The sequence below is a fragment of the Pseudopodoces humilis genome, chromosome 32, assembly GCF_049639895.1.
Source record: "Pseudopodoces humilis isolate 2021_Gansu_Grassland_sample_001 chromosome 32, ASM4963989v1, whole genome shotgun sequence".
NCBI lineage: Eukaryota > Metazoa > Chordata > Aves > Passeriformes > Paridae > Pseudopodoces > Pseudopodoces humilis.
The window spans coordinates 2,071,080-2,094,441 of NC_142231.1; the positions used below are offsets into that span (position 1 = coordinate 2,071,080).

General features: G+C 46.9%; 1 pseudogene; it reads right to left on the reverse strand.

Annotated features, from left to right (window-relative positions):
• Positions 1-945: 945 nt before the first annotated feature.
• LOC102107810 (keratin, type II cytoskeletal 75-like) lies at positions 946-23,362 on the reverse strand (annotated as a pseudogene).

Below are 23,362 nucleotides of genomic sequence, written 5' to 3' on the forward strand. Positions count from 1 at the left end.
TGGGATGGCACGGGATGGGATGGCATGGGATGGGACGGGATGGGACGGGACAGCACGGCATGGCATGGCATGACAGTTTGGGATGTCTTTGCTAGGGGATCAATGAGTTGAGAAGGACCTGGTCAGCTCCTGGGAGAAAGAGCTGCCTCCCCTCCTTCCTACCTCATTTTAGTCCTTGCACTTGTGGGAATGGAAAGACCAGGGAACTACAACAAAGGATCTGGGTTTAATGGGAGTGATGATGGATTCTAGTCTTTCTTTCTCCTGGGTTCCTCAGAAAAAATAGCAAAAATCTCGAGCATGAAAATAACCCTTTTTTGTCTCCATGCAATGGGAAATGTGGGGCTTTGTTTCCAGCGCTGCCATGATCCACAGGTCTTCCAGGACACCCTTCCTGTGGGAGCTCCTGCTGCTCAGATTCCACTGCTCCAACCCCAGCCCTACTGGTCCAATGGGAATTTCTGGGTGCTGATCCTGGGGCACTTCCAAATCCAGGTTTGGGATGTAGGCGAGACCTCACTGGGAGTGGAAAGCAGCTGCAAAAGGCAGAGAAAAAGAATCCAGCTTAGGAAATTCCCTGGAGAAGATGCAGATTTTGGTAGGTTTTGATTTTACAATTTACAGGTTTTGATGGGAAGGCACCTCCCCCACAGAGTCTGTGGAGAGTGGGTTATGACGTTATTTGTCTGTCTGTATGTAAATTCCAATCCCTTTGGCCTCCAGTGCAAGCCTGATCCTATATCCTACTGTTGGGACAGTGGGATTGGCTCCTGGCATGGGTTTGCAGCTCTGTTGGGCTGGATGAGATGAGCTGACCTGTACAGGACTGCCTGGTAGGTTCACAGCTCTGGGATAACTTTTTCCAGGAGTTTTCCCTCCCAGGATATAGAACTGAAGTAGTTGAGGAGTCCTGGAGTCCCATCCCCCTCCTATTCTTCTTACCCTCTAGCAGCTCCCTGAATTGACAATGTTCATATTCAGGACCAGCTTGAGGTTCCTCAGCTCCTGGAACTCATGGAGTTGCAGGGCCAGGTCAGCCTTGGCTTTTTCCAGAGTAATTTCCAGCTCTGAGAGTTTGCTCTTTGCATCCATAACAGTGGCCCCAAGCTTGGCACTCTGCAAGGACATAGCAGGGAGTGGGACACAGCCAGGGATGGCAAGAGTGGGGCTGTCACAGTCCTGGGTACAGCAGTAGCTCCTGAAGAGCCTTTACAAGTTGTTCCAGGACCAGGTGAAGTGGCTGTGGAATTTTCAGGAGCAGCAAATCTGCCTTCCCTGCAGAAATTCCCACACATGGCTGTACTCACCTGGCCCATTGTGTTCCCAACTTCTCACTTGGTTCTTGGTGCTCCCAATTTCTCACCTGGCCCTTGGTGATCCTGATTCTCTCTCCAGTCTCTGGACCATCTGTGCCAGCTCAGCTGTCATGGGTTTCACCTCTCTCAGGCTCTCTGTGCTGCTGTCTGCAGTGACTCTCAGCTCCTCCAATTAAAATCACAGCCATGGAATGGTTTGGGTTGGAAGCTCATCCCATCCCACCCCTGCCACGGGCAGGGACACCTCCCACTATCCCAGGTTGCTCCAAGACCTGTCCAGCCTGGCCTTGGACACTTCCAGGGATGGGGCAGCCCCAGCTTCTCTGGGAAATCCATTCTAGGGCCTCTCCACCCTCACAGGAAGGAATTTCTTCCCAATATCCCATCTAAATCTTCCTTCCCTCTGCTTACGGCTGTTCTTTGTCCCATAGACAACTCAAAAGGTGTCATTGCATATCCCAAAACACAACTCGAGTTAAACCAGAGCAGATCAGGGAGTGAGGGGTGTCTCTGTGGGGGTTGAAGTTGGCCTGAAGAGAGGTGGGCCCCACCCCACCCTTTCCAGGTGTTCTCCTGGAAACCTTGTTTTTCTGCCAGGCCTGGGCTCATGCCCAGTTCCTGCAGGCGATGTCCCTGTGCCGAGCCCTGACGTCCTTGATGGTTCCATCCTGATGCAGGTCTTGGCTGTTGCCCCTCTGCAGAACCACAGAAGTGTCTGGGATCTGGGCCTGCAGCCAGTGGTGGGGACATGGGCTGTGCCTGCTGTGCACGCAGTCCAGCCCAAACTGGTGCCACCCCCACCATCCTGTTTGGTCCCCCTTTGGGGTGACCCTTTCACACTGAATCACCAGCGAGCCCTGGACCACATTAGCGTGAGCCCATGCTTCCCCAGGACAACCAGCTTCTAAATCCAGCTGGGAAATGGGAATTACTTCTGGAACCCTGGGGAAGCCTCTCACCTCTTTGCAGAATATTCTCAGGAATTCACCCTGTTCTTTCAGCCTTCCCACCTTGCCTTCCAGCTTGGCTTTGTCCAAGAGATCTCTCACAGTGTTCTGGAGAGCATTGAGGGATGGAAATGGGAATTTTATGAAGGAGAGCACACTCTGGGCTGCCCTCAGGGTCAGTGCTGTGACCGTGCTCCAGCTTCTGGAATTTGGGGTCTGATTGGAGTTTGAGCCAAACCCAGCCAAACCCAGCTTCTGTTTGTACTTGTTTCCTGTGCTGCCTTGGGGAAAAAGTCACCACAGCCACCCAAAAACGTGAATGAGTAGGGGACAGTTCAACCAGAAAGTCCCTTGCTCATCTTCCTTAGGACAAGTAGCTCCCCCTGGGATGTGTCCGCTCATCCCTGGACCTGTGTGGGAAAATGGGAGGTTTTGCTGGAGCTCGGCACAATTCCCTCATTCTTTGAGTTCCTTCAGGCCACAAGTGAAACAAATGAACCTGTTTTTTTCCCTCTCCCCACACAGTGTTGTGGGATACCTTGCTCTTGTTTTGTAGCCCGTGGGAAAACAAACTTGTTTTCAGAGAGGTTTCTGCAGCAGAATTGCTTTTGTGTGACTTCAAAAAGCTGCTGAACACTTAGAAATCTGAATTTCTGAGTCAGGAAAGAGGGAAAGCAAATGTGGAAGAGGGATATTCTGCTTTCTCCATCTGTCTGTAAATGTGGATGTTGCTTTCCGTACTGAAATCCTGGGAGATTTTTCATCATCTTCACCTCCACCATGGGAATCTACTGGAGGTGAATCCATTTCATCTCTGCCTACAAGTTCTCTGGGAACCATTTGCTAGCCCAGAAAGTCCAGTGTTTCTGCCTGTTCACAAATTTCAAGCAACATTTTGAGCTCTGAAGTTGCATTTCTCTGGTTTTTACTCCCATTTTCTTGTTGGTTTCCCAACCCTGCTTTGCTGCTCTCAGGCCCGTTTGTAACTGGGCTCTGCTTCTTCTGAAGGCTTCCAGATTCTCCCTCAAATTCCAGATAAAAGCCCTGATCATGGCCTTGATGCTGCTCTCACAGTGACTCTGCAGGAAACTCCACTTGGTCTCCAGCACCTTCTTCTGCTGCTCCGGATCCAAACCTGAATCCCAGAAAGGAAAATGGGAAATGGGAAGAGGATTGTGAAGACTGTGAAAAGGGTTTGGAGGGCCTGCATGAGGAGCAGCTGAGGTAATTTGGTTTATCCAGCTGGGGAAGAGGAAACTGAGGTGAGACTCATTGGGGGCTGCAGCTTCATCCCAAGGGACAGCTCCAATCTCTGCTCTGGGGACCAGGAACAGGACCCAGGGAGTGGCTGGAGCTGTGCCATGGGAGGGTCAGGCTGGATATCAGGAAAAGGTTCCTCCCCAGAGAGTGGCTGGGCACTGACAAGGCTTCCTAGGGAATGGTCCTGGTCTCAGGGCTGTCAGAACTCAAGGAATGTTTGGACAATGACCAGGGTGGGATTTTGAGGTGTCTGTGCAGGGGCAGGAGTTGGACTGGATGATCCCTGTGGGTCTTTTCCCAAGTATCCCATGGCAAAGTGCTTGGGTGAGCCAGTGCTGATGCACAGGATGTGTTCCTGCTCTCGGCACACCTGGCAGCGTTTCCCAATCCAGCAGCTTTTGTTTGGGGGCACCCATGTGGAAATGCACAAAAAAGCAAAGACATTCTTGAAACCAGCTCTGCAACAAATGTGAGCTGTGCAGACAGGGCTGAGAGGGGACTCAGCTGGAACTGGTTTTAGCTTCTTCCCTGCCCCAGTCAGGCCCAGAGGTCAGAACAGCAGTGCCTGGACACTGAGGCCCCATAAACCCCAAGGTTCTCCCCTGGCAACTTCTGCAAGTTCCCTCGGTATCTCTGATGAGAGAGTTTGTTGTAATGAGAGAGGAATCCTTATTCTGCCAGGATTCCATGCCCTGTCCATGCCCAACCCCTCCCTTGGACTCCAGACCCTGGGAACTGGAACTGGGGAGTGTTCTCATGGTCAATGAGTGAAGCAAATTTGTTGTTGAGGGTCCTGAGCTGCTCCTTCTGTTGGTACTTCACCATCTGCACGCTGGCATGGAGCTCTGTCCGGAGCAGCAGCTCTGGGGTGGTGATGGGTGCAACGGCGGTGGGGACGATGTTGGTGATGGTTCAGGGTGTGATGGTGGTGATGATGCCTTCAGAGGCTACCTAGAACAGATACTAGACAGTGTTAAAGGAATAAAGTAGGTATTTATTAAAAAGACTTTCAAAGGATACACTTTGGGCAGTACAAGAGCCTGGCCATGGCTCCACCCAAGATGAATGATGGATCAAAAGTTTTCATCATCAAAAGTTTTATAAGTTTTGGTCCATTTCCATATTGGGCTTAATTATCCAATTACAGCTTCAGGTTATGAAGTCCCATCCTCTCAGTTTGCTGCCCTCAATTCGATGTTGTTTATACTTTTTGGGCCTAAAGCTGCAATGGTGTCCTTGGTTCTCGGGCTGGAAAGGGATTGTTTTGTCTGATTAAACTGTGAAGAGAACTTGCTAACACTTTATGTGAAGTTCAGAATTATATAAAAATGCAGTACAGAATCTAGAAAATATGAAAGCTAAAACTTAAGGCATCAGTGGGGGAGGTGGTGCAGGGGGTGCTGGTGCAGGAGGTGATGGTGATGGGGTGATGGTGATGGGGTGATGGTGCAAGGCTGGGAGGCTCTGCCCAGCCTGGAACTGAAGTTGGCGCCACTGTAGCTGAACCCCGCTCTGACTGCACCAAAACTGTGTCCACGTGTTGGAGGACAACTTCCACCAGCTCTTCTGGGCCCTGACCATGAACCATCACAGTTTCTGCTGCTGGAGCAGCCCAGAGCACCCCAGGGACGCAGGGCAGTGCTGAAACCACACCACCAAGTTCTGGGAAGAGCTACAGAGGAAAAGACAAAATTCCCTCTGGCGTGGCTGCAGCCCATGCAGTAGGAGCAGCAGGACATGGTGAGTGCTGGGACAGAGGTTGGTGCTGGAAGCTGATTCCTGGGTGCAGTTCCCTCTGCAGGGCACCTTTTCCTTTTATTTGTGTGGGAAATGGGGTGAAGCTGCACAAAACTTCCACAAAATGTTTGTGCTGCAAAGAATAGGGACTAATTAACATTACTTGTGCTTGGCAGCCAGAGCAGCACCTGGTCTGTCCTATTAGAGTTTGAGGAATGATTTAAAGTCACAGGGACCATAGTTAGGCCTTGTTTAAGGACAACAAAAATTCGGGAATTTGGGTCAAGTGAATTATTTTTGGGTGAAAATTTCCCTTTTTGACTAGTTGGGTGAACTGAAGCTGAGATTTCAAAGGTGTGAAATGCTTTTTATCCAAGGAGATCCTAATTTTTTGCTGGTCCCTCTGCTTTCAAGAGAGAGATTTGAAGGCAAGAATGACTCTGGTTGTTAATAAAACTCTCAGCAATAAATGGGAATTTACTGGGAATTAATAAATTCTGGCTGCCAGGTTAAGGGTAAATGACCATTTTGTTGTTGTTTCTACCTAGAAAAAGGTAGAACCCTTCATTTCAATGCCAGGAAACATCTACAGGGCTAAATCTATTTCCCAAGGTGGTTTTCCTATAGGTTGCTGATCTGCGTGTTTTCCAACACATTCATTAATTTTAGAAAATTGCTGATTAATTTGAGCCAAAGTCAATGCCTGGAATGTGGTGGCTTTTTCTAGACACTCATTGGCCAAATCCTTGGAAAAGCAGCATCTCCTCATCCTTCACTTGAAGGTTGCTCCCACCTGGTTTGGGGCAGGGCCCCTCTTACATTGTGCCCTTGTGGTGTTGGGATTGGGTTCTTCCTGCTGCTCCTGTTCATACTGGATCCCTGGAAGGACCAGATAGCGTTGGAGCTTTGTCTCTGCTTGGAAGGGTGGTGTTTTGTAGGGAAAAGGTGGAAGTTTCAGATGAAGGGTTTGGTTTTGTTCCACGCGTTTCTTTCCTCTTCCTTGTCCCGTGGTTAGTTGAGATTGGAGCCACAATCCCCAGTTTTGTTGGAGGTATTTGGGAGCTCTTGGATGTTCTGGCTGCAGGGCTCTTGGACATCCTGAGGGAAACTGGTCAGGAGAAGAGCCTGAGTTAACCCCATGGTTCTCCTCAATCCTCATGTTGCTCCAGGTTTGGTTTTGGTTTGGGGCTCTCTGGCTGCAGCTCCTTTCTCCACATTTTCATCCTCAGGAATTCTTTCTGCTTTGGATGAGCCAACTAGCACAGCCAGGCCTGGGGCAGGAATCTGAGGGAGGGGTTGTGGGAGGAAGGGTCTGCAGGGGTTTGAAGGGGAGTGGGTGAAGCTGCAGCTTCTCCAATGCAATAGGGATATGTGTTGGAAATGTTACCAAATGGACTCCAAAGAAACCTCACCAAATCTGAAATGTTTTGAATGAGTTCAGCCAAGTAGAATTGTGGAATCATGGAATGGTTAGGTTAGGAGGGACCTTAAAACTCATCCTGGTTCACCCCTGCTATGGACACCTTCCACTAGCTCAGGTTATTCCAAGCCCCATCCAACCTAGCCTTGGACACTTCCAAGGATTGAGAATGTTCCAGTTCACCTTGACTGGAGTGGCAAAGGTGCCAAAGCCATGGCTGAGCCTGCAGCTGGATGAGATCTGAAGCTGCGTAAAACCTCATCTTCATTCATTGGAGGTCTCCCATTTGGGGAAAACCCTGGAGGTTTAGGATCTTTTGACTGGAGAGGCATTTGGGTCCTCAAATGCCTGGATTAAATGCTGTAAAGTGTTTTGGAAAACGCTTTGGAAAGTGTCACACCCTGGGAGGTGGGGTCTCGGTGGGATTTGCTGCAGTTCCAGAGGTGATGGTCTCTGCTGTGTCCTCACTGATGCTACAATTGATGGTAGCTCAGTCACTGGCTATAGCAGACCCTTTACTTGGTGTTCAGGTTACTCATGAGCCTGAGAGGTGCAGCTCATCTGACTCTCATCAAACTGCCTTTATTATTCCCATGCTCTGGAAGAGGTTCAGAAAACCACAAATTTGGATTGCAATGGACACCTCAGCGTCCTGAGTCATCCTTCCCTGGGCTTTGGTGTTTCCCTGTTCCAGGCAGTCTCAGGATCACATCCACAACTGCAGTCTTTGTGTCCAAGGAACTGTTGCCATTCCAGTGGCTCCTCTTGGTTTCTCACATAGAGGAGAGCAGGAACACGAGGAATACAAACAGAGCGAGGCGATGAGTCACTGATCAAACCCTTGGTGGGATTTTGGGGCTGCAGTCCCAGATCTGGAGCTTTAAGGCCAAACCTTTGCTTCTGGGGACACAAATGACTCAGCAGCAGCAAGAAGTGGACAGAGAACATGTCATAGATAGGGAAATCCAGCAGGGGCTGGGAAAATTGACCTTTAAAAAGCCACTTTAATACAAATTTGGAAATCTGAAGAATGAAGCCCTTGGCATCTCTCTTTTCCATCAGGTTGGAACAGATTCCTTGGGAACTTGCACAAATAGTGCAGGAATAACACCTTTGAAATCCAGAGCAATCAACTGATATATGCTTGGAATACCAAAAAATTTCTGGGATTTAGTGATGGGTTGTGGGAGCCCATATCCACAGAGTCCTGAAGAGACATGGCAAGGAGGAAGAGAAAAGGAACACTTTACAGAGGCTCTCCAGTGCCCTTGGATGAGGCACTCCACCTTGGCTTTCAGCTCATCTTTGCTCACAGAGGCACAATCCTTGTGTCCTGGAGCACTTAAAGGGTTTGGGAAATGGAAAAGTGTTTAATGGCAGCAGAAAATGAGATTTCAAATTCCCAGGGCTGTTCCCTTCAAGGACACATTTCCCTTCCTCTCAGGAAGATGACGGATGTCACTGGACAGAGAAGAGGAGGAAGGGTTTGGGCCAGTTGGGGTTTCTAAAAATCCTACATGAACACACTCAGCTAAAGTTGATCCACTTAAGGTGGGATTCTAATCTTTTTAATTAAAATCTGCCCAAAAGTTGGCCTTTAGGTCCCTCTAAAGTCTCTGGAGAGAGAGAGGCCTCACCTTCCTTCCAACAACATTGGCTGCTGTTCTCCCTAAAAGCCTGGAATAAATGTCATATTTGGTTGAAAGAGCTCTGAGCACAACAAACTCCTCCTGTGCACAGGCCTGTGGGGTGGGGCTTGCTCCTCACACCTGCAAGGGGAAGAAAAAACCAACACTTTGCTCCTCATTATTTAAGTTAAACACAGGAACATGGTGGGATCCATGGGATTGTCCTGGGCAGGGCCAAGAGTTGGACCTGATGATCCTTTGGGCCCCTTCCAGCTCGGGATATTCCATGATTAAACAGGAACATTAATCTAATCCCCCTCTTCCACCTCCAGATGCCCAACCCCAGCAGCTGCTGATGGAAGTCACCCATGAGCACCTGGGACAGATTCTGATCCTTGTGCAGCCTTTGCCATCCCAAAGATCAGTTCCATGGAATGACACCTCTCATCACTTGCAGGAGTGTCTTCCATGGGGAATTGCTGCTAGGAAAACCAGACCTGGGCATTCCTTTCTGCTGGAATCGTTGGCCAAATCCCTGTGGGTTTGGACTGTACATGTATTTATTTTTCAGTGAAAGAGGTGGGTTGAGAGTGACAAAACTGCAGGAAAGGCGGATAAATCTTTCCTGGAGAAATTAAATAGGTAATTTTCAGTCTCATCCTTGCTGGAATATCAATAGGGCTCTGTGCCGTGGGTGTAAACACTCTTAATTCCTTTGGCTGCAATGGGATAAGGCTTAGCCCTGGAAATTCCTCTTCTAAAAGTGCTTTTATGTGATTTTTTTCTTTTTTTGACATTCCCATGGCCTGGGAACATGTTCTGCTCCATGGAGAAGTTCTTGCACGCAATCCTAAAAGCCACTCAATCTTTTAGGGTGAAGCTGTGTGGAGTTCTGGGAGTTGAGCACTTTTTTTTGGATCCATCCTAAAAGGAGCTCAGAGAGCTCAGCATTTCCCTGGTTGGACCCTGGGTGCCTGGGAGAGTTGTCATCTCCTGGGAAGTGGAAGGAGTGGGGTTGGCTCATTGTCTCTGGGTTTAATTGCAGAGCTGGGCTGATCTCAGCACTTGCAGCCTGGCAGACCTGGCCCAAACCTTGGCTTGGGAGCTTCTCCCTGCCCTGGAATCCCATTCTTGGTAACCCCTGGCCTGGTGGCTCTGCCAGCTGCTCCAGAGAGGGGATGGAATGTAGAGCTCGATTGCTTTCCCTTCATCTGGAGTGAGCCTTTCCAAAAGTTTAGTTCTGATCATTTGGATCCATTTTCCTTGGTTTTAAAAACCTCTTGGAGCATTCCCCCTCTTCTGGCACCTCCAGGGACTGCCTAAATGCTCTCAGTCCATGGGGTTGGGAGGGGGTTGCTCCTGGGGAACAACTTTTGACCCCAAATTCTTTCTGCTCTTTGGCTGGTTGGGATGGTGGTGTTTATGGCCAGGTGAAACTAGCCCCACCTTCTGGTCTCTGTTGGCTGTTAAACGTGGAAAACTTCCCAAGGTGCTGCCTTGGGATCTCTCCCAATGCTCCAGTGTTCCCCTTCCTCTCAGGACAGAGAGAGGGAGGAGTGGGAGATGGGAAGGCTGTGAGCAACAGCTGGTGAAGAGGCCAAATCTAAAGTTACTCTAAAATGACACTTGCAAAGGAGTTTAATGGTGGCACAGAAACCCGACACCACTCGTAGTTTGATTGCAGTTTATTGAAGAAATTTCATAAAAATCATATGAAAAGTCCAGCAGGAGCAGAAAATGGGAGGAACGAACTGGTTACATTTTGGTACAGAATTTCCCAACCATTTTCTTTGCCTCCCTCCCCTTCCCATAAAAAAAAAACAAAACAACAACAACAACAACAACAAAACCCCAAGCAAACAAACAAAAAAAACCCACCAAAAAACCAAACCAAACAAAAAACTAAACCTGAATATGTTAAACCAGAGATGTTTTACCAAGATATGTAAAATTTATGGTTTGGGTTCAATAATTCCCCTGCTTCCCTGTGTTTCTAACCTGTTTCCATCTTCTGAGAAGGGGAATGCTTTTCTGCTGGGACACCTGTGATATGTGTGATATGTGGGCTTTGGGCACCTAAAGGTATCCCTTCTGGGTGAGTAAAGAATTCATTGGACATTAGAGAGAGCCCTTTGATGTGTGGAAAATTAAGGCTGAATTTTGGGATGTAGGTAGAGCAGGAGAGCCCTGGAGCCAGCAATGCCAGAGGAATTGGGGAATAGCAAAACTGCCTGTGGGAAGATGTTTTGTTTTCAATTCCTTAAGAATCTGGGGAGTGAGGAAGGAGTAGGTGGGAGGCAACGCCACCATGGGCTCAACTCTCCTGGATTCCTGGGCAGGTGAAGGAACAGGCTCTGTTTCCAGATGTAAACATGATTCTTGCCCCTCCTCTGGATTGGCACCGGGGCATTGGGAAGGTGCTAACTGAGCTCTGATGTTAATGAGATTCGTTAATGAGACAGCTGATTATTCACTGATAAGCTGCACTCACCAGCTGGGGGAGGGATATACAGGGGAATTGTTTGGACTGGGAGAGGGAGCGCTCCCAAGCCGAGAAATAGCGTTGGGAAGGTTTTCCCTCAATGGCTAAGAGAAAAGCACGGATTTTGAGATTATTCCAGGCTTTGTGCTGGCAGGTGAAGGTGTTGCTTGCCCTCCCGTGCTCCAGGTGAGTGGCTCAGCTCAGGTGGCTTTTCTGGATGGTGCTTTTTGATACAAACCTTACGCTGGAGCTGCTTCCTGCTCCAGAGCCAAATTCCCCCATTCCAAGCCTGTTGAAACTTGGTCCCAGCCCCAGTGTGTTCCCACCTCGGTAGCTGCTCCCACATGAGACCATGGCTTTGATGGGAAAGCAGGGGCACAGGGTTTGTTTGGAAGAGTACAAAGGAATTTTAAGCTTTAGTTTTACACATTTCAATTATTTCTTGGACAGTCTATCACTGACTAGGTTTCACACATTCTCTGGCTTTTCTTCCTGGCCTGAGGCATCTGAGTTTCCCAAGGGACAATCTCAATGTACAAATCCCTTCAGGTTCAAATCTGGTTGAGGAAAATGTGCCTCAGGTTCTTTGGCCTCCCTAGTCCCATCTAAAGGGCTGGGAAAATTAGACAGCAAAACCTAATTATATTAATTTTTGTGCCAATAACTACAAACTGCATCTTCCTTCTCTTACCCTCAGTTCCAAGTACAATCAAGGAATCACTTAATGTATTGTTTGTGAGATGGATTACTTACAAATATTCATGGCACCAACACCTTCTCCAGCCAGCCTGGAAGAAAGAGAGGCTGGAGAAGTCAAGGCTCTGTATAAGGATAATTTCAAGCAATAGTTTTGCACCAAGGACCTTGGAAAACAGACCCAAGGGGGGCTGGGTCTGATGGGGAGCATCCAAGAGGATTTGGAATGACACCTGTGTTATAAATGCAAAGGCAGATTTGGGTTAAATAAAAACAATTTATTATAAAACAATTTCTATAAAAAAATAAACAATGAGGGAAAACCACAATAAAACAAACAGCGCAGCGCTGGGTGGACAGGGGTCTATACTCAAAGGTATAGGTGTTCCCAAATCCACGCAGGAGGGTAGACTGTCCGGGGTTTTTATAGGGATTTTTAGCCTTGAGGCCAAATTCCAGGCAGGCACCATTCATCAACAGTCCTTGATTGTCGTATGAATTGATTTCCTGGCATTGGAGAATAGAGTCGAATGGACGTCCGGACCGAGTCTCCTCATATGTAAAGAAATTCTGAGTGGCTCTTGTGGTTCAGGCCATCCGGATGGGATGGCTGGATCCGGGTTGGAGCCGATGGATATTTCGGCTGGATTTTTCCTTTTGTTTACTTGATGGCTTTCCCCAACGGTAGCCCGCAAGGCGAGGTGTTCGGGTCCGGTGATGAATATCTCGTCGGTGCTTCTCCGTTTTGGCTTGATGTTTCGTGTCCTGCCTATTCTTCCCCGTTGATGGTCACCGAGCCTGTCCTTGTCAGTTTGAGGAGTTTTTTTTTTTCCTGTCAGCTTGATGGGCCGCGTCCTGTCTATTCTTTTGTTGATGGGCGCCGGCTAGGATCGTTATCCTTTGAGTGGGAATTCGTGGCTAGATCTGGGAAGGGCTTGTGTGTCATACTGTACTTTATATTTTATTTCGTTATTGTTATATACATTTATTTAGATTTTTACGAATTTTTACAAGTTCATTTCTCACACCTGTAACTGCGTAGGATGGGGATGAATTTTCTCTGCAAAATTCTGTGGCACTTTCACCTCCTTGCAAGGCAAAGGTGAGAACAATCCTGGATTTGGTTTGCATGGAGAGATCCCACCTGCTCTTCTCACCCTGCAGCAGCTTCCTGTTGGCTGTGATCTTGATGTCCAGGGCCAGCTTGACATCATGAACTCCTGGTAATCCTGGAACTGCTGGGCCAGGTGTGCCTTGGCTTTCTGCAGAGCATCCTCCAGTTCCTCCAGCCTGGCTCTGGCATCCTGAGGGCAATGTCCCTGTGCTGCTCCATGTGTGCTCCATGGCTGTCTGCAGCCCAGCCACCTGCGGGGAACAAGTCCAGTGACCATGTGATGGGTCTGGAATTCCTGATTTCCAGGCCCCTTCCAGCTAGGGGTGAAGATAGGAGCACCCCACATTTGGGGAGGTCCTATGCCTGTACCTATTTCTTCACACTATCCATGTCTGAGTGGAGCTGCTGGACCAAGTGGTTCATCTCTGAGATCTCCACCCTGGTGTTCTGGAGGTCATCCCCATGCCAGCTGGCTGAGAGCTGCAGCTCCTCATACTGGATGGGCAGGGAGGTGCCATGGGGGACAGGCAGAGACTGACCCTGCTCTGATCCTCTCTTGACCAGGACTTTCCACACTCATCTTGAGCTTCCCCCTTCTGTGTCCTTCTGAGCTCTCAGTCCCATTCCCATAGGGAATCGGTGTCTGTAGGCAAGCACATCCATCAGGACCTCAAAGAGGCCCTTTCTGGCATCCCCTCAGGGTACTGGGGGCCCTGCAGTCCTCCCCTGCCAGGCTCGAGGTCGCCCACTGAGATCCCTTGAGAGGTGGACCCATGGTGTTGATATATTTTATATATTAGTAAAGGCCTGTATGCACAAACCAGCCTTTGAAATAAGTCATGATATTAAAGGCTGAAGTCCTTGAAACCTTCCTGCAGAAGAGAGAGTAAAGCAAAATAATATCCTTGTGTACAGGAGGAAAAATGTAAACCTGTGTGTGTTAGCCAATAGTAGCTTGCTCTGCCCATGGACTCTGTAGAACCCTACAAAAGGTGTGCTAAAGATAGAAATAAACGGTGTTCACGTTTACTTCTGTGAAGGGTGGTGAATAAACTGGCGGGCTCCCAATATTTGGCGCTCGAACGGGACACCCTGCGGGCAGGGGGGCTTTGGTGAGTCCACGCACGGTGGGACGGAGCCTTGGACCGAGGTTGGTGGAGCGGATCTGAGCGCAGATAGACGCTGCCTTGGATCGGTACTGGATAGGCAGCCTGAGCGCGGCGAGATGCGGTGCGGTTGGACGTGGAAATTCAGGTTGCTGGGGGAGACCGAGGTGCGGGAGCGTTGTAGAGGGGTCGTGACCTTCCCCCCGCTGTTTGCTGCTAGCATGGAAGTGGAATGTGCGGCGGCGAAAAAACTGCTTCTTTGTATTCTCATTAAACGAGGCGAAGCAGCCCAGGAAAAAGACCTGGATATGCTCATTGTATGGGCTAATTGTCACGGGCATTTTGCAGTGCTCCCACTGCTCTTTGCAGTGAATGAACAGACGGATTTTAGGGTTCTGATATGGGAAACAGCAATTACGGAAAAGAGCAAGGACATTGTGTCTCTTGGTCGAACTTGGCAGATTGTAATTAATACCTTAAAAAACAGAAAAGCGAGATATGCTGAGGCTGTGAGCCCCGTAATTCTACCTGAGTCACAGCGGCAGATGTCTTTACCTCCCACTGCTGGGCAAGCTATCTCCTATCTATGCTGCCCATGGAGAGAGGGAGGGAGAGTTAGAGAGAAGAAAATAATGAGAAAAAAGTTCCACAGCGAACGCTGAAACAACGAACAGAATCTGCTCAGTTACGGCAGGATGTGATACATTTGGAACTATTTGCTTCATTTTTGGAGTCACTTTTATCACTACAATCTTATTTAAGTTCCATCTTTACCGCCCTGGAAGAAAAGAAGCCAAATTTAGATTGGTTTCCACCCGAACCAGGGGGACATGGGGGAGCACTGAGGTGGGCGCAGAGAACAAAGGCACCCCGGGGGTAGAAGCAGTGCAAGAAAAGTTCCAAGGCCACGCTGATAAGCTGCAATGATCGCCGTTGTTAGCACCTGGCCGTGAGAGACTTTTCGTGTAACATCACCTGCTTCTGTAAAAATCGTGCCCTTTTTTCCTCTATCTGCGAACAGCGAGAGAGAAATTGAGAGAAAAAAACCTGCATTTGTTAAAGTTAACTTTGTGAGTATATATTATCTATTTGCTTGTTTTTTCCACAATTTTAATAAGGTAATTTCAATGTGAGTCCTTCTGTTATATAAAACACATATAACTGCATATATACTAATTTGGATTTTGGATTTTAGTTTAAAAATTGGACTTGATGCTTCTGAAAAGTGCTATAAAGCTGAATGGCAACTTGCCAAATCCTGTGTTGTTGTGGTTTTTCTCTAGAAAAACTGCACTTTACAATCCTAACCAATTTGAGCATATACTAGACAAATTCCTGTTATGAATAAGTATTTTTAGTAACATTTGCAGTTATTGTGGGTTATTCTCAAAGCTAGATGACATAGAATTGTGATGTATTTGTTACATTTTTATAATCTTTATAGTGAATCCATGTTACTGTTATATTGTGTTTAAAAGGTATGTATCAAACTTTTAGTTGCTTTTTTGTAGTAACAGAATAAGATTAAATTGTGTTTTTATTTAGTATAGATTAAGAGTTAATAGAATTAAGAATAGTTAAGTTTTATTATGTTTAGGTTTGAATGTTTTTAAGTTAAGATTTATAACTTAGATATTCTTTTAAGATTAAGTTTTGTTATTTCCTTTTGTTATAATTAATTTTTATTAGGTTTAAATATTGTCTGATTTAAATTGTTTTGTTTTATTGGAGACACTTGTCTAAACCACAAAGTATAGTTATTTTCCTAGAGAAGAGGAAGATAACTACAACTGAAACAGCTGTGACAGAACGCTGATGAACACCTGCTTGTGGATAGAAGTGAATGCAGTCTGTGACACCCTTGACTTCATCGGGAGTTCTATTGGTTGTTGCAATCTGCAGTTTTTGTTTGTTATAGCTTTCTTATTTTTCAGTGTTTCCAGAATTTTAAGAAGATGTACCATTGCTGAGGATCAGCTGCCCTGGGAGAGGCTTCAGATTAAACCAACTGCTGCATGGTTTAATTGGTCTGGCACCTGAGGCTTCTGATCATTTGCTTTATACAAATGCATTTCATCAGTTTGCTGTGCTGTAAGCATCTCATAGCTGCTACTATTGAGAACCTTGTTTTAGAAATATGTTAAGAGGCATCTTTCCAGTTTAAAGCCTAGGCCCTGGCCAAGCCTTGACTTTACCTGGACGGAATGTTTGCCAACAGACCCAGATGTTTTCTGTACCAAATCCGTATTTGAGTCACTTTTTGACTCAGCAATTTGACCCTATTAATATGACAGCTGGATCAATTTTGAAGTGGGCTTGGAGAATCATTTCCGGAGGTGGTTATCCAATCCTTCACTGATGATTTTGTTGTTTCTGTTTGTTTGCGAACTATGGGATGCTGGTGCAGTGTTTTAAGTAACTAATAGTAGTTATATATTACATATGTTATTAATAATGTTTATGATTTAATTGATTTTTAACTGCTATAGGTTCTTATTCATTGTGTATAGGGTTTTGTGTTGATGTTGATGTTTATAACAGAAGTACATCTCATTTTTATTTTTTTAAGAAAACGGGGGAGATGGATGCCCTAAAAACAATTGATTAGTGTAATTCATTAACTTCAAGGGGAGAAGTGTCTGTGTTTTGTTGGCAGGTTCAAAAAAGTCACCTGCTCATCTGACCAGACTGTCTGCCTCTGAACACACGAGACCCAGTGAACAGAGAAGTCACCACACAGCCTTGGTACTCCAGACATGGATCAGAAGTGGAGCTGTCAGGACACAGTTGTGTCTGAACACTATACAGACAGCTGCCAACAGAAATTTTATGTTGTTATTATGATGTTGTGTCTCTACCAATTTTTCAGTTATCCTCTCTTTTAAGATTTAGAAGGATCTGAAGAACAACTTGAACATCAAAGCCCTCAGTCACCGATCAGCTGCCAGCTGACATCACGGGAGCAGTGAACGTTCCAGGACTGAATCGTGTTAGAGAAATTCTGTAGAAGATCTAAGAAAAATGTAGAGACTCCATCTAACTGTATATAAAGCAAATTGTAGTTGTGTGTTTACCCTTTCAGCAAATTGCTTTCACGCTTAGACTACATATATACCAGAGCACGTGTGTTAAAAGTAGTTAGATAATAGTTTAAGATAAAGAGTTTAGCCTGTGTAGTAATTGTTATGTTGGTATAAAGTATAAATATTCCCCCTTCAAGAGGTAGTGTAAGCATCTTTGAAAGTTCATTTAACGTTAAAGTTTTAGTTGTGAGTTTGCAAGTATGGTGTCATTTACATGGAACAAACTACTTATGGTAATTGTGTTGTGTATAGTCCTGACCAACTGTCTGCTAACATCCAAAAGTGACAGAACATATGGGTCACTCTGGCACACTGAACTGGCCAAAGGTCAATGTGTTTGAGCCTAGCCACACCTGGAGATCCTTTCGCACCTGTCTCATAGGAGTCCCTGAATGGGATCCTCAAACATTTAAAGGTTTAGTTAGTAATGAGACTCAACTGAATCGATTGGCAATGTTGCAAGAGTGCAGTCGCACTGTTGGCTTCACATTAAGACAACTTGAAGCCTGTTGGCAAGCAAAAATTACCAAAGTTCTCAATGTTACCATACAGCCCTCAGAAGAATTAGATTTGTTAAGCTCCACCAATACCTCAGGTGGATGGATAATGTTTGAACCCCCAATAAAAGTCATTCCAACAAAGTAATGCAGCACTGGGCTGCAGTCGACCCTATAGCTGATCTCGTTACTACCACTGAAAGTAAAGCCTCTATTCGTGGTGCAATCTCACAGGACAATTACCAAAGCAATTACCTAGTTCCATATTCCTAATCTGTGGAGATAGAGCATGGAATGGAATTCCTGCTAGTCCACATAGAAGACCCTGTTACCTTGGGAAACTTACTTTGTTTCCATCCAAGTTTACACCAATTGCTGAATGTAGCTAACAAAGTGAAAAACATGGAACAGTCAAAGTGAAGCCTGAATGAATTAAGGCTTAGCAACTCCAAAAAGGCTTGCTTGTTAGACTAAGAAAGAATTGAACTTAACATCCACAATGTTAAGTGAACTTTCAGTGATGTGAGTAGTGTACGTCATGCAGTATTACAAAATCGAGCTGCAATTGACTTTTTGCTCTTAGCACAAGGACATGGTTGTGAGGAGTTTGAAGGCAAGTGCAGTTTGAATCTTACTGATTATTCAGCTTCCATCCATAAGCAACTGCAACAACTACAGGATGGATTACATGCCCTGAAAGAAGATAGTGATCCCATTGGAAGTTGGTTCGCCAGCTGGGGCATCATTGGATGGTTGAGGTCTCTTGTGCTAGAAGGGGGACGGACTTTACTTATAGTGTTAATCGGAATGACAGTCTAAGTTGTATGTTATCTTGTCTTCATAAGAGTGTAGAAAGAGTCACATCCAAAGCCTGGTTTGTGCAAAAAGAGAAAGGGGGAATTGTTGATATATTTGATATATTAGTAAAGTCCTGTATGCACAAACCAGCCTTTGAAATAAGTCGTGATATTGAAGGCTAAAGTCCTTGAAACCTTCCTGCAGAAGACAGAGTAAAGCAAAACAATATCCTTGTGTAGGAGAAAAAATGTAAACCTGTGTGTGTTAGCCAATAGTAGCTTGCTCTGCCCATGGACCCTGTAGAACCCTACAAAAGGTGTGCTAAAGATAGAAATAAACGGCGTTCACGTTTACTTCTGTGAAGGGTGGTGAATAAACTGGCGGTCTCTCAATACCATGGGGTCCTCCTGGGGCCCATCAGAGTCCCAAGCCCTTGCCAAGGTGTGGGGTGCCTGCAGGAGGGGTCTCCTTCTGCTCCTCCATCTCTCATTATCAAAGCAACAATTTCACATAGAATTGTGAAGAATCATGGAATTATTAAGGTTGGAAAAGACCTTTAAGATCATCAAGTCCAACTGTCAAACATCTCCAAGGGACTATCTGAACTCCTCTCCAAATCCACTTCATTTTACACCATTTTTCCCTGTCCTTGCTGCTTGCTTTCTCCAGTATAAACCAGCCTTTCCAAAATGCTAAACAAAAATCTCCCTGTTTGTTTTTGCTTCTTCACCTTCTTCTGGTACCAGGACTTGGCCTCAGCGCAGCTCTGGTTGGCAATGTCCTCGTACTTTGCCTTGACATCAGTGGTGATGCTGTCCATGTCTGGATTCCTGTTGTTGCCCATGGCCAGGACTGTGGAAGTGTTGGAGATCTGGGTCTGCATCTGGGACAGCTGCTGTAAACAAATTCATTTTCTGTCCCAAATGTTTCGCTGTTTGTTTGCCCTGAGCTAAGGTGTAGAAGAGAGTTGGGGAGGAGCTGCAGCACTGACCAGCTCTTGGGCTCTTTGAGCCTCTGGAGACTGGGAAAATGGGGAAAGAGCAGACTGGGAATTTTGGGATACTCTTACTGCTTTGTAGAGGGCTCACAGGAAGTTAATCTCATCTGTCAGGGCATCCACCTTGGTCCCCAGATTCACCTTGTTCACATAGGCAGCATCCGCATCCTGCAATGGGGGCAATGGAGGTTGGACCAGACCTTCTCTGAGCCCTTGGGCAAAGTCTTTGTATCTAACACAAACCTTTGGAGTTTCAGATTAAATTAAGAACTGAAATTTCATATTAAACCGGAAACGGAGGATTTCTTGACCTCTACATCTTTAAACAGAGCCAAGAGTAAACTGATTTCTCACCTCCACCTTTTTTTTTGGGAGGGGAGGAGACGGATGTCCATGGATCCAAACAATGTCACACCACTGAAATTCCATTTTCCTGCCAGTGCCCAGACAGATATTTTGTACAATACTTGAAACAGCGTAAACTTCTTATTGTGTCTTCTGCAGGTGGGACCAGGGGCTGTGGATGCTGGGATTGGACACAGAAATGCTGAGGACTGGCAGAGCATCTGGTGAAGGGACGAGAGCTGACCCAGAGCTGATCTGGGGGACCAGATCAGTGGGATCTGTGGAATCTGTGCTGGTCTGTGGGACACTCCTGAGTTTGGGATGAGTGACCTGAAACAAGGAGGAATTACAGACCAGCACTGCCCCACTGGCACAACTGGGTGTTTCTGCTTCCAGGGATGACTCCACCTGTTCCCGGTGCTCAGGCCTGGCATTGCTGCATACAAAGGGTGATTTGAATGTGGTTTGCCTTTCCAAAGCTGTCCCTGCTTTGGTGGTGGTGCCTCCTCACCTTCTTGAACGTGACAAAGTTGTTCTCTGCTGTCCTGTGCTTGTTGATCTCCTCCTCACACCTATGGGGAGGGAGAGCTCAGAATCCCTTCACAGCCTCCTCCAGGGGCCTGTGCAAACCCCCTCTTCACACGAGGAGAGACCAAAGGGTCTCCACAGATTTTTGGAGGGAGCAGCACTGGAATAGAGTCCTTGATGGAGCTTTATTGTTTCTACTTCTATGTCTGTTGTAGTTCATTTATTCAGTTCTGTTAAAATTGTTAGTATTTCATCTGTTTGGTATGTTCCTGGTTCTCCCCCATTTACTGCTTTGGTTGGTTCCATTTGTCTGTTATGTAAACCCCACCCAGTTTTCCTGAATGTTCCCTGTCCATCACCTTTTACCCTGCCCCATCTCCCCATCCATCACTGTAAACCCCACCTCTCCTTCCAGCTCCTTCCATGTATATCATCCCTTCCTCAAAACACTATTGGTTGTTATGTTGTATTCCCGCCTTCTTTGTATCCCCATTGGTCCCTGATATTGCAACCTCCTCCCCTTAGCCCTCCCTCCGTGAGCTCCCATTGGACCCTGGACTGTGCCCGCCCCTGAGATAAAACCCAGTGCACAGAGGTGCTGTGGGCTCTCTTCGGTCCTGATTTGTCCCAACCCAGACCCTTGTGCTCATCCCCTCTCCCGAATAAACCTGTTCCTGGGAAGTACAGCCGAGTGAGTCTCCTCCTTCCTTTTGCCGCCACCTATGACACCTGATTTGGCAGAGCCCGGCAGGATTCAGTGCTCTGAAGGTTCTGCAGTGGGATCGCCTTTCCCCTGCAGTTCCCCACTCCTGATGACTGCCCGTGCCGGAGTGGCACCGCAGAGCTAGCCTGGAGCTCCGGTGCGGCCAAGAGCAGCGTCGTATGTCACTGGTAATGATGGAAAAGGCAGCATCCTGGAGATGGGAGGGGTCGTCTAGAAAAGCTGCAGGCCCTTATTAAAGGCACCTTTTATCCCGTGAATGGGAGCCCTGTGCTCCTAAAATGTTCTGGGTGGAGCCGGGAATGAGCTCATCGCCACACCTGGTTAGTCAGGAGAGCCGGGATCTGCTATGCAGCTCCCGCGGGATGGCCGGGGAGTAGGGTGAGGGTGGCTAGCGCAGGGAGAGCCAAGGCCACGCTCTTGGGATAGTCAAAACCCAGTGGGAGCCTGGACTGATGCCCAGCTCCTACGGAATGCTTAAATGGGGGAGATGAAAGAGAGGAGTTCAAAGGAAGGAGTCCGTGCAGGTAATAAACCATGGGCGTCTCCTGGTGCTTTCATGGGGGAGGATTTATTCCCATCAGGTATATTTGTCCCTGAAAATAATTTCCGTTAAGCAGAGCCCCATTTTTGCATTCATTTGTGGGTCTCAAAGCTCTTGGCCATGTAGAAGAAAAAAATTTAATACTTGTTTTTCTTCTGTTGCTGGATTAATGTTTGGTCCAGAGGAATCAAAGGTTTGAGTTTGAAGGGACCTTAAAGATGATGTCATTCCACTTCCCATATTAGAAAGAAAATTTGGAACCCAAAAAGTTTAAAATAGATAAAGGTGGGAAGGACAAACTCCTAGGAAGTGGGGCAGGAGCCTGATGTCCTTCTGTAGGTGTGGATTCAAGAGGATGGTCCTTGCCTAGCAATGTGTGTGATGTCATTGAGCTTCGCCCCAGAATCTGCTGATCCCAAAGGAATAATTGCCACTTTGTCAGACACAAGGAGAGCTGTGAAGTCTAAACTGCATCTCTGATGTGACCTTTGACTGTCCAAGAGTTTCATGTGCATGCAGATTTCTTTCTCCAGGGCAGTCAAGGATGTTTCAATGCTGCTTTGGGGCTGGAGGGAACTTTTCCTGGTGGGAAAAGCTGGCACAAAGTGTCAGGCATGTGATCTCCTGTGAAAGGAGAGCAGAGGGTCCAAGCAGGATGCACATGGCCTTGTTGGGAGCTGGGATGAGCACTTTACTCCCACCTTTAATTTTTCTGGTTCCACACTGACAATTTAAGCTCCTCATTTTTTCACATCCATTCCCAGCAGATCCCTGATGGTCATGGGAGCAGACACAAATACTGGATGGATGTTTTCCCAAAGTTCAAAGAGCAGAGGAGAGAGGGAACTCCTGCTCCTAACAGCCCGAAGAGTTGCTGAGCTGAAACTCTCACCCAGAATTCTGGCAACTTTCCATGGGGCAGAAGGGAACTCCTCACTTTCCAAAGTGCTCAAGCTATCCAATACATTGAATGAATTCTCATTTAGCTTTAAACTAAAAGAGGAGAGTTTTAGATGAGATACTGGGGAGAAATTCCTCCCTGGGAAGGTGGGGAGGCCCTGGAATGGATTTCTCATGGAAACCTGGGAGTGTCCAAGGCCAGGTTGGATGGGGCTTGGAGCAGCTTGGGATAGTGAGTGGTGTCCCTGCCCATGGCAAGGGGTGGGATGAGATGATCTTTAATGTCCCTTCCCGTTCAAACCTTTCCATGATTCTGAGGTTTTTGGGCTGTCTTTGGCCTTTTCACTGATGTGGGAAGAACAGAGTGAAGGAAAACTGGACAGGTCTTTCTATGGGTGTTGCCTACCTGACCCTGAAGTCCTCTACCACGTCCTGCATGGCCTTGAGCTTGGAGCTGAGCTGCAGCCTCTTTCCTCCCAGAGTCTCCAGCTGCTGCCTCATGCTCCTGGTGTACGACTCAAATGTGGTCTCCAGGCTATTCTTCACAATCTTCTGGTCTTTCAAAAGGCTTCATTTGGTCTCCAGAACTTTGCTTTGTTGCTCCAGGAACTGCACCTGAAACCCATCAGAACAATACAGATAATTCAGGATCCTCTACTCAAAACTTTCCTTGGTTTTCATGAAATGGAGGTTTAATATGGCAGGGGTTGTAAATATTTTCTGTAATTTAAAGCATGATTTGATGGGCATGTCACCCAGAAGATCATTGGTGGGAAGATTTGGGAGCCAGGAGAAATATTCTCTGCAAGAAAGCCTGGAGAAATTTGTTCTGCATCCAAGTTGTCAAAAAGATCTGTACAGACAGATGGACAAATGGATATGGAACAAAGTCCTGCACAAAATCCTTAACTCTGCTTTAATGATTAGAATTAAATTTCTAACATTGAGAACTGCCTGACTCCATCTCCAGGTAATGCTGGAGCTGGAGGAGCAGAACGTGTCTCACCTTGTTGATAAAGGAGGAAAATTCGTTGTTGAGGGGTTTGATCTGATCCTTCTCCTCCTGCCATACCTGCTGCATGTTGGGGTCAATCTTCAGGTTCAGGGGCACCAATAGGCACTGGTTGACCATGACCTCTTGGATCCCTCCAGGGTCACATCCAAGCCCTGCTCCTCTAGCCCTGCCTCCTGCCCTGCGACTGTATCCTGGTCTGGCAGCCCTGAGCCCTCCACTCATGGCCAT